General features: G+C 42.0%; 1 pseudogene; it reads right to left on the bottom strand.

Annotated features, from left to right (window-relative positions):
- The window catches only part of LOC115113820 (transformation/transcription domain-associated protein-like), a 170,218-nt pseudogene that overhangs the window by 65,918 nt on the left and 87,231 nt on the right, over positions 1-17,069 (bottom strand).

Here is a 17,069-nt window from a genome sequence, read left to right as displayed (position 1 = left end):
GAATGCTCTGGTTGGAACGTTATTGGATATATATGAAAACATCCTGAAGATTTATTCTCTACTTAGTTTGACCAGTTTATTCGACCTGGAATATAACTTTTTGAAGTTTTCGTCCGAGTTCGCCTGGACCAGGGCCATCTTTTGAACATGTGAGCTAAACCTGCTAGCAAAAGCAGCTAATTGGACACTAGTAATGGACATTATGGAACAAAACAACGATTTATTGCGGAACTAGGATTCCTTGCACTGCATTCTGATGAAAGATCATCAAAGGTAAGGGAATATTTATGATGTAATTTCGTATTTCTGTTGACTCCAACATGGCGGAGAAATATTGTTACGTCTTAGCACCTTTTTAGATTATTGCATGGTATGCTTTTTTCGTAACGTTTAAAAAAAATCTGACACAGCGGTTGCATTAAGAACCAGTGTATCTTAAATTATATGTAGAACATGTATCTTTAGTCAAAGTTTATGATGAGTATTTCTGTTATCTGGCGTAGCTCTCTGTGATTACTCCGGATATTTTGGAGGCATTTCTAAGCATGGCGTCAATGTAAACCGAGATTTGTGGATATAAATATGCATTTTATCGAACAAAACATAAATGTATTGTGTAACATGATGTCATATGAGTGTCATCGGATGAAGATTATCAAGGATTAGTGATTCATTTTATCTCTAATTCTGCTTTTGTGACTATCTTTGGCTGGGAACATAAATATATGTTGTGTTTTCGCTGTAAAACATTTAAAAAATCGGACACAATGGGTAGATAACAATATGTGTATCTTTCATTTGCTGTATTGGACTTGTCAATGTGTGAAAGTTAAATATTAAAAAATATATTTTTGAATATCCCGCGCTGCCTTTTCAGGGGAATGTTGGGGGGGGAGTAAGGAACTTCACTGTTGGCCCTGGAGGCCTTTTCAAAACATGTTTTCACAAGGGCTATTGTTGTTGTTTACCTTTATTTAACTAGGCAAGTCAGTTAAGAACAAATTCTTATTTTCAATGATGGTCTAGGAACAGTGGGTTAACTGCCTGTTCAAGGGCAGAACGACAGCTTTGTACCTTGTCAGCTCAGGGGTTTGAACTTGCAACCTTCCGGTTGCTAGTCCAATGCTCTTACCACTAGGCTACCCTGCCGCTATTAGTAGAACAATAGTCACAATGTGGTCCCAAAAACACTTCTCTCACATAGGGTCCAGCATATCTAATGATAATGATCGGGCTCGGGCCGATTCCGTTGTGAGTTATCTGGCCCAAATGTATTACTTGGGGCTCGGGCCGATTCCGGTGTGAGTTATCTGGCCCAAATGTATTACTTGAGGCTCGGGCAGATTGTAGCTACTCTCTGGCAGATGATTACACGGGCTACTTTATATAATTAGCAGTTCATTATTTATTTATTTTTCCATATTTTCTCATTGTTTCTGTGATCAAAAAAGAAAATTTACATTTAAATTCAATTCTTTAAGAGTCCTGTTTAAGTAGAGACCCATGAAGTAATGCACAATTGGCCCGGCGACGTCTGGGTTGGGGGAGGGTTTGGCCGGCCAGGTGGTGGGCTTTTGGTTTCTTCTGCAAAGGTTTCTAGGATGGGCTATTAGCAGGACAATAGACTTTTTCCTTTTTTTCAGATTACAACTCCTCACTTTCGGTTATTTGAAAATGAAATAATATCCCAAAATATCGTTATTTTTTAAACAAGGACTTGAAAATGAGATCGGGAACTCTGCAAACAACGTTTGCTGTCCGAGAGTGAGAATGGTAAATTACTGTAATTAGTACATTTTTTCAATACATTGGAATACAAAATAAAGCCATCCGTCCACCCATTATGGGCTATTAGCAGGACAATAGACACTTGCCAAGAAGGAGGGTAGGGGGAGAATTGTATCTTTACGGATTAATGTTTACAGTTGATGCCAAACAAGTTCGATCAGGTTTAAAATCAGCAGGCCTACATGTAGAGGTGAAACAACTATTTTTGATATACTGTAGGAATACCATAGGTGTTGTAGGTCGTTAATATATTTATTTTGGTGTTACCGTTCCAGGGTTAGGACTGTAACCACCAGAGGACTTGAAGATGAGCCAGTGCTGAGAGGATCACCAAAACAAAAGTTATTTTAGTTTCAGTGCATTTTCCTTAAAAAATTATATACAGCCCATCAATGTGTAGGCATGCTGTGTAATTAAATCGATAATGTGAATGTGTTTTTGCAGAGCATACAAATTTGCCGACAACCATCCGTGGACATCAGTGGACAAAGGGCTGGACAACGGGCCGCACGATTCCACAGAAAACCAACCGCGGTGGATCCTGAGGCAAATGTGGCTTCTTCATCAACATATTTATGCAAGAGGCATCACTACAGTCCCTAGTTCGACGCCAGGCTGTATCACATCTGGCAGGGATTGGGAGTCCCATAGGGCGGCACACAATCAGCCCAGCATCATCTGGGTTTAGCCGGTGTAGGCAGTCATTGTAATTAAGAATTTGTTCATAACTGATGTGCCTAGTTAAATAAAGGTTAAATACATTTATTTTTGCAATTTTGTAATGTGTTTTGTTTAGTAAATTATTTCGTAAATATTAATTCACATGTGTGTTGCCACTAAATAACAATTAACTATTTAAATCAATATTGTCAATATTTGTATTATAATTTCTTTTTTTTATGATAATGGAAGGACGGTGGACAGGGAGTTATAAAAAACGAACCCCAAAAGGTTCTTTGATGAACCATTATGAGGAATGCTTCGAATAACCTTTTTCAATGGTTCCCCCACAGTTTCAGACTTGTCCGGGATGCTGGCCTTCTAGGAAGATTTCCTCTGTCCAGTGTCTGTGTTTTTTTGCCTATCTTAATCTTTCCTTTTTATTGGCCAGTCTGAGAAATGGCTTTTTCTTTGCAACTCCGCCTATTTCGATCTTGCAACCTTTCGGTTACTAGTCCAACGCTCTAACCACTAGGCTACCTGCTGCCCCAAGAAGGCCAGCATTCCGGAGACGCCTCTTCACTTTTGATGTTGAGACTGGTGTTTTGCGAGTACTATTTAATGATGCTGCCAGTTGAGGACTTGTGAGGTGTCTGTTTCTCAAACTAGAGACTCTAATGTACTTGTCCTCTTTCTCAGTTGTGCACCGGGGCCTCCCACTCCTCTTTCTATTCTGGTGAGAGCCATTCTGCGCTATTCTGTGAAGGGAGTAGTACACAGCTTGAATGAGGTCTTCAGTTTCTTGGCAATTTCTCGCATGGAATAGCCTTAATTTCCCCCGAACAAGAATAGATTGACGAGTTTCAGAAGAAAGTTATTTGTTTCTGGCCATTTTGAGCCTGTAATCGAACCCACAAATTCTGATGCTCCAGATACTCAACTAGTCTAAGGAAGGCCAGTTTTATTGCTTCTTTAACTTCTTATGGCTTGGGGGCAATATTTCGACGTCTGGATAAGAAGCGTGCACAAAGTAAACTGCCTGTTACTCAGGCCCAGAAGCTAGGATATGCATATTGGTAGATTTGGATAGAAAACACTCTAAAGTTTCCAAAACTGTTAAAATAATGTCTGTGAGTATAACAGAACTGATATGGCAGAGGAAAATCCATCCAGGAAGTGGAATGTTCAATTGAATGTCTATACAGTGTCTAATGGGTTAGGACCCAGATTGCAGTTCCACTAGATGTCATCAGTCTTTAGACATTGTTTCAGGCTTGTTTTCTGAAAAATTAAGAAGAATGAGACCTTTTTGTCAGTGGACTGAGGAAGAATGCAGAGCTGCTTAGCGCACATGACCGATTCCTTTCTATTGAATACGCTATTGTCCGGTTGAAATATTACCGATTATTTCGACAATTGACAACCTGAGGATTAATTATAACCATCATTTGACATGTTTCGACAAACTTTACCGGTACTATTAGGATGTATTCGTATGCATGTTTTGACCGCCTTGGAGCCAGTGGATTACTGAACAAAACGCGCCAACAAAACAGAGTTTTTGGGATATAAAGAGGGACTTTATCGAGCAAAACAAACATCTATTGTGTAGCTGGGACTCTTATGACTGCAACCATATGAAGATCTTCAAAGTTAAGTGATTAATTGTATTGCTATTTCTGACTTTTGTAATTCCTTTACTTGGTTGTAAAAAATGTTTTTATTTTCCTTTACTTACATTTACCTTTTATTTTATTTTTAATGACGGCCTAGGAACACTGTGTTTAACTAGGGGGGGCAGAACGACAGATTTTTACCTTGTCAGCTCGGGGATACATCTTGTGACCTTTCGGTTACAAGTCCAACGCTTTAACCACTAGGCTACCTGCCGCCCCAAGTTTATAATTTTAAAAGGCTAATTGATCATTAGAAAACACCTTTGCAATTATGTTAGCACAGTTAAAAACTGTTGTTCTGATGAACCTTTCTGGCGCAGGCATTCCGCTAGCGACCCACCTCGACAACATCCTGTGAAATTGCAGAGTGCCAAATTTAAAATACAGAAATAGTAATCATAAACATTCATAAAAAATACAACTGTTATACATCGGTTTAAAGGTTAACTTCTTGTTAATCCAGCCGCTTTATCAGATTTCAAAAAGGCTTCATGGCGAAAGCATACCATGCGATTATCTGAGGACAGCGCCCCGCTTACCAGATGCTAGAGTATGCATTTAATTGACAGCTTAGGATAGAAAACACTCTAAAGTTTCCAAAACTGTAAAAATATTGTCTGTGAGTATAACAGAACTGATATTGCAGGCGAAAGCCTGGGAAAAATCCAATCAGGAAGTGACTCTTATTTTGAAACCTCTGTGTTCCTCTGCATCCCCATTGACCATTGAAAGGGATATCAACCAGATTCCCTTTTCTATGGCTTCCCTAAGGTGTCTACAGCCTTTAGACGTAGTTTCAGGCCTTTATTTTAAAGAATGAGCGTGAATGACCACATTACGTAAGTGGTCAGGTGAGGGCTCTCAGAGTGATTTTTGCGCAAAAGAGAGAGGCAGCCATTGTTCCTCCTGGTCCTAGTGAAAAGCCAACTGTCCCGGTTGATATATTATCGAATAGATATTTGAAAAACACCTTGAGGATTGATTATAAAAAACGTTTGCCATGTTTGTCGACATTATGGATATAATTTGGAATTTTTGTCTGCGTTGTCGTGACCTCTATTTCTGGTGGATTCCTGGGCATAACGCACCAAACTAACGGAGGTATTTGGATATAAAAACTATCTTTATGGAACAAAAGGAACATTTGCTGTCTAACTGGGAGTCTCGTGAGTGAAAACATCCGAAGATCATCAAAGGTAAACGGTTAATTTGACTGCTTTTCTGATTTTCGTGACCAAGCTTCCTGATGCTAAGTGGAAATAATGCTATGCTAGGCTATCGATAAACTTACACATACGCTTGTATTTCTTTCGCTGTAAATCATAATTTCAAAATCTGAGACGACAGGGTGATTAACAAAAGGCTAAGCTGTGTTTCAAAATATTTCACTTGTGATTTCATGAATATGAATATTTTCTAGTAATATATTTTGACTGTTGCGCTATGCTATTCAGCGGTTGCTTATGACAATTCTCCCGGAACCGGGAGGGGTAGTCGCTAAGAGTTAAATAAAGAAGAAATAAAAACAATTAGCTAACACAATGTGCGATTGGAAAACAGGAGTAATGGTTGTTGATAATGGGCCTCTGTACACCTACATAGATATTCCATTTAAAAAATCAGTCGATTCCAGCTACAATAGTCATTTACAATATCTACACTGTATTTCTGATCAATTTGATGTTATATTAATGGACAAAAAATAATGTCCTTCTCTTTTATAAACAGGGAAGTGACCAAAAACTTTTGAACGGTAGTGTATACAAATATATACTGTATAGTTGAAGTCGGAAGTTTAGATATACCTTAGCCGACTACATTTAAACTCAGTTTTCCACAATTCCTGACATTTAATCCAAGTAAAAATGTGCTGTTTTAGGACAGTTAGGATCACCATTTTATGTTAAGAATGTGAAATTTCAGAATAATAGTAGAGAGAATGATTTATTTCAGCTTTTATTTCTTTCAGTACATTCCCAGTGGGTCAGAAGTTTACATACACTCAATTAGTATTTGGTAGCATTGCCTTTAAATTGTTCAACTTGGGTCAAACTTTTCGGGTAGCCTTCCACAAACTTTACACAATAACTTTGGTGAATTTTGGCCCATTCATCCAGACAGAGCTGGTGTAACTCAGTCAGGTTTGTAGGCCTCCTCGCTCGCACACACATTTTAAGTTCTTTGTGATGGCCACTCCAATACCTTGACTTTGTTGTCCTTAAGCCATTTTGCCGCAACTTTGGAAGTATAATTGGGGTCATTGTCCATTTGGAAGACCCATTTGCGTCCAAGCTTTAACTTTCTGACTGATGTCTTGAGATGTTGCTTCAATATATCCAAATAATTTCCCTACCTCATGAAGCCATCTATTTTGTGAAGTGCACCAGTCCCTCCTGCAGCAAACCACGACATGATGCTGCCACCCCCGTGCTTCATGGTTGCGATGGTGTTCTTCGCTTGAAAGCCTCCCCCTTTCTCCTCCAAACATAAGGATGGTCATTATGTTCAAACATTTCTAATTGGATTCATCAGACAAGAGGACATTTCTCCAAAAAGTATGATCTTTGTCCCCATGTGCAGTTGCAGACCTTGTCTGGCTTTTAAATGGCTGTTTTGGAGCAGTGGCTTTTCCCTTGCTGAGCGGCCTTTCAGGTTATGTTGATATAGGACTCGTTTTACTGTGGATATAGATACTTTTGTACCTGTTTCCTCCAGCATCTTTACAAGGTCCTTTGCTGTTGTTCTGGGATTGATTTGCACATTTCGCACCAAAGTACGTTCATCTCTAGGAGACAGAACGCATCTCCTTCCTGAGCGGTATGATGGCTGCGTGGTCCCATGGTGTTTATACTTGCATACTGTTGTTTGTACAGATTAACGTGGTAACTTCAGGCGTTTGGAAATTGCTCCCAAGGATGAACCAGACTTGTCGAGGTGTACAATTTTTTTCTGAGGTCTTGACTGATTTCTTTTGATTGTCCCATGATGTCAAGCAAAAAGGCACTGCGTTTGAAGGTAGGCCTTGTAATACATCCACTGGTACACCTCTGGTGGACTCAAATGATGTCAATTGGGCTATTAGAAGCTTCTGAAGCCATGACATAATTTCTGGAATTTTCCAAGCTGTTTAAAGGCACAGTCAACTTAGTGTATGTAAACTTCTGACCCACTAGAATTGTGATACAGTAAACTGTCTGTAAACAGTTGTTGCTAAAATGACTTCAAATCAAATCAAATTTTATTTGTCACATACACATGGTTAGCAGATGTTAATGCGAGTGTAGCGAAATGCTTGTGCTTCTAGTTCCGACAATGCAGTGATAACCAACAAGTAATCTAACTAACAATTCCAAAACTACTGTCTTATACACAGTGTAAGGGGATAAGGAATATGTACATAAGGATATATGAATGAGTGATGGTACAGAGCAGCATACAGTAGATGGTATCGAGTACAGTATATACATATGAGATGAGTATGTAGACAAAGTAAACAAAGTGGCATAGTTAAAGTGGCTAGTGACATAAGAATGCAGTCGATGATCTAGAGTACAGTATATACATATGCATATGAGATGAATAATGTAGGGTAAGTAACATTATATAAGGTAGCATTGTTTAAAGTGGCTAGTGATATATTTACATCATTTCCCATCAATTCCCATTATTAAAGTGGCTGGAGTTGGGTCAGTGTCAATGACAGTGTGTTGGCAGCAGCCACTCAATGTTAGTGATTGCTGTTTAACAGTCTGATGGCCTTGAGATAGAAGCTGTTTTTCAGTCTCTCGGTCCCAGCTTTGATGCACCTGTACTGACCTCGCCTTCTGGATGATAGCGGGGTGAACAGGCAGTGGTTCGGGTGGTTGATGTCCTTGATGATCTTTATGGCCTTCCTGTAACATCGGGTGGTGTAGGTGTCCTGGAGGGCAGGTAGTTTGCCCCCGGTGATGCGTTGTGCAGACCTCACTACCCTCTGGAGAGCCTTACGGTTGAGGGCGGAGCAGTTGCCGTACCAGGCGGTGATACAGCCCGCCAGGATGCTCTCGATTGTGCATCTGTAGAAGTTTGTGAGTGCTTTTGGTGACAAGCCGAATTTCTTCAGCCTCCTGAGGTTGAAGAGGCGCTGCTGCGTCATGACTTGTGTCATGCACAAAGTAGATGTCCTAACAAAGTAGATGTCCTAACCGACTTGCCAAAACTATAGTTTGTTGGTTGAAAAACAAGTTTTTACGACTCCAAACTAAGTGTATGTAAACTTCCGACTTCAACTGTGTATATATATACATACACACATTTATATACATACACATACAGTGTACATACACATATAAACACATACATATACACATACATACATATACATATATATATATCTTTGTATCTTTGTGAGAGGCAGAGTAGGTGAACAGATGAACTCTGCATGTGTGGTTCCCATTGTGAAGCATGGAGGAGGAGGTGTGATGTTGTGGGGGTGCTTTTCTGGTGACACTTAAGCAGCATGGCTACCAAAGCATTCTGCAGCGATACGTCATCCCATCTGGCTTGCGATTAGTGGGACTACCATTTGTTTTTCAATAGGACAATGACTCAACACACCTCCAGGCTGTGTAAGGGATATTTGACCAAGAAGGAGAGTGATGGAGTGCTGCATCAGATGATCTGGCCTCCACAATCACCCAACCTCAATCCAATTGAGATGGTTTGGGATGAGTTGGACGTGCTGAGGGACTGAAAAGCAGCCAACAAGTGCCCAGCATATGTGGGAACTCCTGGAAATGAGGGAACTCCTATTGGAAAAGCATTCCAGGTGAAGCTGTTTGAGAGAATGCCAAGAGTGTGCAGAGCTGTCATCAAGGCAAAGGGTGGCTACTTTGAAGAATCTAAAATATAAAACGTGTTTTGATTTGTTTAACACTTTTTTGATTACTACAGAATTCCATATCTGTCTATTCTACAATGTAGAAAATAGTTAGAATAAAGAAAAACCCTTGAAAGAGAACATTGAAAATGTTTCCAAACTTTTGACTGGTACTGTACATCAAACACATGGTTTGTCCATATTGTTGCTGCTACCATCTCTTATGACCGTTTCACCTGTCTTTGTGCTTGTCTCCACCCCCTCCAGGTGTCGGCCATCTTCCCCATTATCCCCAGTGTATTTATACCTGTGTTCTTTGTTTGTCTGTGGCCAGTTCGTATTGTCTTATCAGGTCCTACCAGCGTGTTTTCCCATCTCCCTGCTTCCTCAAGTTCTGTTTCCTAGTTTCCCCGGTTCTGACCATTCTGCCTGCCCTGACCCCGAGTCTGCCTGCCGTTCTGTACCTGTCTGACTCTGACCCGTTTACGAAACTCTGCCTGTCCTGACCCCAAGCCTGGCCTCTGTTCTGTACCTTATTGACTCTGCCCTGGATTGCGGACCTCTGACTGCCTTTGATCTATATTTTGCCTGCCTCCTGTTTGGGTCGATAAACATCTGTGACTCTAGCTGTTTTGCATCTGGTTCTTATCCTGAGTTCTGATAGATGTACAGCACACTGAGAGACAACAATAGGAAACCAGATGTAGAGGACACTATGGGACAACAATAAGTCACCAGATTTGTCAACTCTCTCTCAATCTTCTCCTTTCAGTTGGTCTCTCCTTTCTCTTGTCCTCTTCATATCCTCTCCTCGCATCACTTTGAGTTTCATCTCACCTCCAGCTCTCCAACTTTCCTTCCCACTCACTATCTCTGTCTTTATCTTCCTCCTTCCCCTCTCTACTCCCCCCTCTGTGTGTGTGTGTGTGTGTGTGTGTGTGTGTGTGTGTGTGTGTGTGTGTGTGTGTGTGTGTGTGTGTGTGTGTGTGTGTGTGTGTCGTGCAGAGTAAATGAGTACTTTAGAGAGCTGACATTTGGGAAGGTAGAGAGCCTGAGGGGTTCAGCTCACTGTGGCCTTTTAGTGACGCCCCCATCCTGAGTACTGATAGGTGTGTGTGTGTGTGTGTGTGTGTGTGTGTGTGTGTGTGTGTGTGTGTGTGTGTGTTTGTGTGTGTCACCTACTCTGGTAGTGGCGTGCGTCTGTCTATCCATTAAGATACGTATCAGTGTGTGTGTCAAATTACATGTTGCAGACTAACAGTGAAATGCGTACTTACGGGCCTTTCCCAACAATGCAGAGAGAAAGACAATAGAGAAATAATAGAAAAGTAAAACACATAATACTGAAATACACAATGAGTAACAATACCGTGGCTATATACACGGGGTACCAGTACCGAGTCAAAGTGCATGGGTACGAGGTAATTGAGGTAGATATGTACCGATAACTAGGAATAAAGTGACAGATAATGAACAGTAGCAGCTGTGCATGTGATGAGTCAAAAACGTTAGTGCAAAATAGGGTTAGTGTGTGTTTCTGTGTTTCCTACCCTGGTAGTGGTGCTGCCTCCACATGAAGATGCTGCTCCAGTGGGAGAGGTCTTCAGAGACGATGGGCAGCCTGTTCCTCCAGCTCTTCACCACGGTCTTCACATCGTGGACGCTGGTGTTACGGCCCAGGTTAGCTTTTGAGGATTTTGCAGGAATTGAGGAATAGGGAGGGAGAGAGAGAAGGGGTGAAGAAGAATTGAAGAATTGGGAGGGGAGAGAGAAGGGGTGAAGAAGAATTGAAGAATTGGGAGGGGAGAGAGAAGGGCTGAAGAAGAATTGAAGAATAGGGAGGGGAGAGAGAAGGGCTGAAGAAGATTTGAAGAATAGGGAGGGGAGAGAGAAGGGCTGAAGAAGAATTGGAGAATAGGGAGGGGGAGAGAGAAGGGGTGAAGAAGAATTGGAGAATAGGGAGGGGGAGAGAGAAGGGGTGAAGAAGAATTGAAGAATAGGGAGGGGGAGAGAGAAGGGGTGAAGAAGAAAGAATGCTGGGTCGAGAACCATGATGACAGGAAACGATTGGGAAAGAGAAAATGTGCCAGGTGGAGAGAGAGAGATGGTTAACAGAGAAAATGTGCCAGGTGGAGAGAGAGAGGTGGTTAACAGAGAAAATGTGCCAGGTGGAGAGAGAGAGGTGGTTAACAGAGAAAATGTGCCAGGTGGAGAGAGAGAGGTGGTTAACAGAGAAAATGTGCCAGGTGGAGAGAGAGAGAGAGGTGGTTAACAGAGAAAATGTGCCAGGTGGAGAGAGAGAGGTGGTTAACAGAGAAAATGTGCCAGGTGGAGAGAGAGAGAGAGAGAGAGAGAGAGAGAGGTGGTTAACAGAGAAAATGTGCCAGGTGGAGAGAGAGAGGTGGTTAACAGAGAAAATGTGCCAGGTGGAGAGAGAGAGAGAGAGGTGGTTAACAGAGAAAATGTGCCAGGTGGAGAGAGAGAGGTGGTTAACAGAGAAAATGTGCCAGGTGGAGAGAGAGAGAGAGAGTGGTTAACAGAGAAAATGTGCCAGGTGGAGAGAGAGAGAGAGGTGGTTAACAGAGAAAATGTGCCAGGTGGAGAGAGAGAGAGAGGTGGTTAACAGAGAAAATGTGCCAGGTGGAGAGAGAGAGAGAGGTGGTTAACAGAGAAAATGTGCCAGGTGGAGAGAGAGAGAGAGGTGGTTAACAGAGAAAATGTGCCAGGTGGAGAGAGAGAGGTGGTTAACAGAGAAAAAGAAGAGAATGGTAGAGAAGAGGGAGGGATGGAGAGAAATAAAAGAGGGATGACAGTTGGCAGAGTTTCTGTTCTTTCTCTATGACAGTAGAAAAGGTAGTGTGTCCAGGCCAATTCCAAAGTCATTAGCCCTCTGTACTACAGGCTAACGATGACTATTGGAAAATCTTTATCTGAAATTAGGTCCGAGAAGCCAGCAACTGATAGATGGATCAGACTGTCTTATCAAATATCTACCTTAAGGGAGCGTCATATTAAGGTAAGGGCTGGTGGCAGAGCCATAAAATCATATTACTTTAATGGCTAATCACTTCTTTCAAACATAAATAAAGACCTAAAGATTGAACATGTGAAAAATAATACACTAGATTGGGTCTCTCCATTCTGAAGGGTCTACACCTGGAAATGAAATGCCATTGAGCTGCTAGAATCTGTGCATGATGATCAATATATATATATTTTTATATCAACCCATCAATCAACCTGACAATCAATATGGCTGGTGTGAATTCATTGATCGAAAGTCATTGAAAAGTCCTGGATTTTGATGGCTTGATTCTGAATGCAGTTTGATCCCAGTTATTTCCCTGCAGAAAGTCTTTGTTTTAGAGTTTCTCTGGGCTTTATGTGTATGGTACTGGAATAGAGTCTTACAACTGCAGAGTTCACTAACCAGGAAAGAACAGTTACTTTCCTCTGCTTTTATAATGAAATGGACCACACACAAGCAAATGTAACTGTACTCAATTCAAATACCTGCTTTCAAAAGATAAAAGTCCTAAACTTCCCCAAATCAAATCCCCAAGAACAAAATAAATTGGGTGGTACAATATTCTCACAATTATCTGTTAATATCAGCTGATGGCACATTTCTAACCTTAATTTTGGAGTGTCCATTCATCATGTAAATGCGATTTTGGAGCAGGTATTTAATCAAACACTATCTGATGGGGGAAAGCAATTACGGAAAGTCTAAACGTACTGCCTCTTCCCGTCTCTATTTTTCATTCCTCTCACTCACCCTCTCACCTTTCTTCCATTCTATTTCACTCTCCTCTTTCTTTCCATCCCTCCCTTCCTCCTCTTTTTTTCCATCCATCCCTCCCTTCCTCCTCTTTCTTTCCATCCCTCCCTTCCTCCTCTTTCTTTCCATCCCTCCCTTCCTCCTCTTTCTTTCCATCCCTCCCTTCCTCCTCTTTCTTTCCCTCTCTCATAGTCTGTCTCTCTTTCCCTTATCTCCCTGTTTCACTCATGTCTAATCTAAAAGGTTGTTATTTGCCTTCCAGGGCAGTGTTTTTCCCCACTTCACTGCCAGAATAGAGACAACTTCTCAGTGTCATTCTACAGTAAATTGGCTGGGGTCACTGATGGACTCTCTTCATTTAGCAGTGATTTAAAATACATTTGTTCCAGCCTTTTATTGCCTCTTGATTCAGACTTCACAAATATTTGGGTGGTGCTTGTGTGTGTGTCTGCCTCCATCTCTTTCCTGAAGTATTGGTGTGTGTATGTGGGAAACGATGTGAGGCAGTCTCCTCCACTCCCATATGGCCAGACTGGAGGATCTCCACCAGCTGTTCTATGAAGTTGGGCTGCTGCTCCTCTGGGTGGCAGATAGACAAGTAAGCACGGTGCATGTTCACCTTCCACACCATCTCCTTAAGACAGCTCAGCTCCAACTGACAGACAGACAGACACGGGTTACAGACACAGGTTACAGACACAGCAAGGGAAACCCGTTACCCGGTCACACACGTTAGTTACCTTTGAAAACACAAGATGACACACGCACGTAACAAGTGTGCATTTGTCAGTATGTGTGTCACTGTGGTGTCACAGCTGTGACTATTTGGACTGCAGTTGTTTGTGTGCATCTCTGAAGTGAATGACTTCATCCCACTGACACAAAGCAGCACTCTAACAGAACACACCAGCTGTTCTACTCTATGTCCTATTCTATTCATTCTCCTCATCATTTTTAAAGGCCTTCGTGGGTCATGAATAATCAGCCTGACATGGAGGTGGACAGAGAGACTATATTGATTGGCCCACTGAGTGCATTAACCACAACACTAGCAATATCCCAGGGGAGCCTGCCTCCTGCGCAGTCAAACCTGGGCAACATGATTAGTTGTGTGTTTTCCTCTGTCTGTCGATGAGGAAAATAATTACAGCGATCGGTCAACATGCAGTTATCACAGACAAGGGGACATGTGATGAAACTCCTGTAGACAGTGGTGGCCTAATCAGAGGCTTTTTAATTCAAAGCTGGGCCATTCAGTTAGACAGGCTTTCTCTCTGAACCAGGGGGCCTCACCACAACAAGCCGGCTCTACTCTTCTACCACCGCCACATAACAGATGTTGGGCCAATTACTCACTCACAGACATATAAATATTAGATCTATGCAAAACCATGAAGAAAGGAGAGCGGGAAGAAGAAAGGGAGAGAGAGACACGTAGAGAGAATGAATAAGAGAGAATGAACAAAAGAGCGAAAGAGGTAGCTAGTTAAATGTTTTTCTAGACAGTTTAATGAGATGTCAGCTCAGGAGATTGGCTCGTTTCCAAGTCTCCTACAGCAGAAACCAGGAGTATTTGTTATGTGTCAGCTACTATCACATTTCCCCCTATACTCTGCTTTAGAAAACATAGCAGATAAATTAACCTCCCTAATGCCGGCCAAACAACGTTTTCACAGATTTACGAGCTGTTCTGGAGTAGGGAACTGGATCTCAGCCCAGTGTGTGTGTGTGTGATATGTGTATAACTGTGTCAAGGTGTGTGCATCCCCTACCTGTACCAGTGCTTCCTTTATGGCCCCCCAGTTGGGGACCCTCCAGGCACATTCCAGTACCAGGTGGGGTTGATGTTGCCTTTTGACTGGCCAATCTCAGTCAGAGGCTCCCACTGGTTCAAATTTTCAGAACACCTGCAGAGACAGGGAGGAAAGTTTTTCAAAAGATGTAGTTACACTGAATTTAACTTTCTACACGAGTTACAGGATAAATCCAGTTATTAAAAAGCAATGACATAGTTATGGCACAGTAACAGTACATACCCCAACCAGCAGCCATGGATGACAGGCAACCTTTATGGAGGAGGTTAGAGACCTGGCTGTGTGGTGCCATGATAACAACCTCTCCCTCAATGTGATTAAGACAAAGGAGATGATTGTGGACTACAGGAAAAGGAGGACCGAGCACCATCTCATCGACGGGGCTGCAGTGGAGCAGGTTGAGAGCTTCAAGTTCTTTGGTGCCCACATCACCAACAAACTATCATGGTCCAAACACACCAAGACAGTCGTGAAGAAGGCATGACAAAGCCTATTCCACCTTAGGAGACTGAAAACTGCACCATCGAGAGCATCCTGGCTGGTATGGCAACTGCTCGGCCTCCGACCGCAAGGCATTACAGAGGGTAGTGCGAACGGCCAGTACATCACTAGGGCCAAGCTTCCTGCCATCCAGGACGTCTATACCAGGCGGTGTCAAAGGAAGGCTCGAAGAATTGTCAAAGTCTCCAGCCACCCTAGTCATAGACTATTCTCTCTGCTACCGCACAGCAAGCGGAGCCGAGCACCAAATCTAGGTCAAAAATTATTCTTAACAGCTTCTACCCCCAAGCCATAAGACTCCTGAACAGCTAATCAAATGGCTACCCAGACTATTTCCATTGTGTGTGTGTGTGTGTGTGTGTGTCCCCACTTTACCCTGCTGCTACTCTCTGTTAACTATCCATTCATAGTCACTTTAACTCTATCTGGATGTACATATTACCTCCATTACCTCGACTAACCTGTGCACCCACACATTGATTATGTCCCGGTACCTGGTGTATTTAGCCTCGCTACTGTTATTTTACTACTGCTGTTTAATTATTTTTATTCTTATTTTTTAATAATCTATTTATTTTTCTTAAAACTGCATTGTTGGTTAAGGGCATTTAAGTAAGCATTTCACTGTTGTATTGGGTGCATGTGACAAATAACATTTGATTTGATTTTTATGTACTCATCTAATAGAACTGAACGTGAACAAGATGTTGTCTGAAAACCTGTACCTGTTGTGGTGGAGTGATGCTCTGCTGTTCGGGCTTGGGCTTGCTGTGCAGGCTGAGGCCCTTCTCAAAGGCTTGCTGTTCCAACATCAGTGTGGAGTGCAGCCACAGTTTGTTAGTCTTCCCCAGGTACTTCAACACACAGGGCCTGATGGGAATAGGAGGCACACACTGGGACATGGCCTCCACGAAGCAGTTGAGGGCACTGGGCGGGCAGTCCCTCTGAGCCTGGTGGCTCCCACTGCACGGGTACGGACTCATCTCCTGGGAGGAGAGGGGGAATGACAGGGAGGAAAGGGAGGAGGAGAAGGATGAAAAGAGGGGAAGAAGAGTCTAGGGACAACTTCCGGTGAAACTGGAGGGCGCTCAATTCAAAGAAATAATCCAAAAAATTATGGATATTAAACATTTAGGTACATACAAGTGTATTATATCGGTTGAAAGCTTCAATTCTTGTTAATCTAACTGCACTGTCCGATGTACAGTAGGCTCTACAGCTAAATAATGCCATGCAATTGTTTGAGGACAGCACCCCACTTCAAAATATTTTTCCACCGGCACAGGAATCATAAATTCACAAATAGCGATTAAATATTCACTAACATTTTGAAAATCTTCCTCTGATTTGTCATCCAAAGGGTCCCAGCTATAACATGTAGTGTCATTTTGTTAGATAAAATCCTTCATCCCAAAAAGTCTGTTTAGTTGATGCCATCGATTTGAGTAATCCACTCGTTCAACATGCCAAGATAGGAATCCGAAAATCTGCTCCTAAACTTTGTTTCAACAAGTCAAAATACATTTCTATTCAATCCTCACATACCCTAAAATGTAATCAAACTATAATATTTCATGCGGAACGAAGTATGTTCAATAGGAAATCGATATTAGCAGTTGTGCATTGTCTTCATGGCGTGCGCACACAAATTTCCAGGCAGATGTCCTTGTACTAAAACTCATATTTCTTACTCGTTTTGGAAGAAACAAGCCTGACACCTTGAACAAAGACTACTAACACCCAGTGGAAGCCATAGTAATTGCATACTGGGAGCTTGATTTATTTATTTCCCTATACGTTCCATTGTAAGAGCACGGGTTCTCAAAAAAGAACAATTCCGGTTGGTTTTTCTTTGGATTTTCTCCTAACATATCTATTGTGTTATATTCTCCTACATTACTTTAACATTTCTACAACATTCAAAGTGTCTTCTTTCCAATGGTACCACTTATATGCATATCCTGGCTTCAGGGCCTGAGCAACAGGCAGTT

The sequence above is a fragment of the Oncorhynchus nerka genome, linkage group LG28 (genome assembly GCF_034236695.1).
Source record: "Oncorhynchus nerka isolate Pitt River linkage group LG28, Oner_Uvic_2.0, whole genome shotgun sequence".
Lineage (NCBI taxonomy): Eukaryota > Metazoa > Chordata > Actinopteri > Salmoniformes > Salmonidae > Oncorhynchus > Oncorhynchus nerka.
The sequence above is the reverse complement of the archived record's forward strand: the minus strand, read 5'-3'. Positions and strand labels throughout refer to the sequence as shown.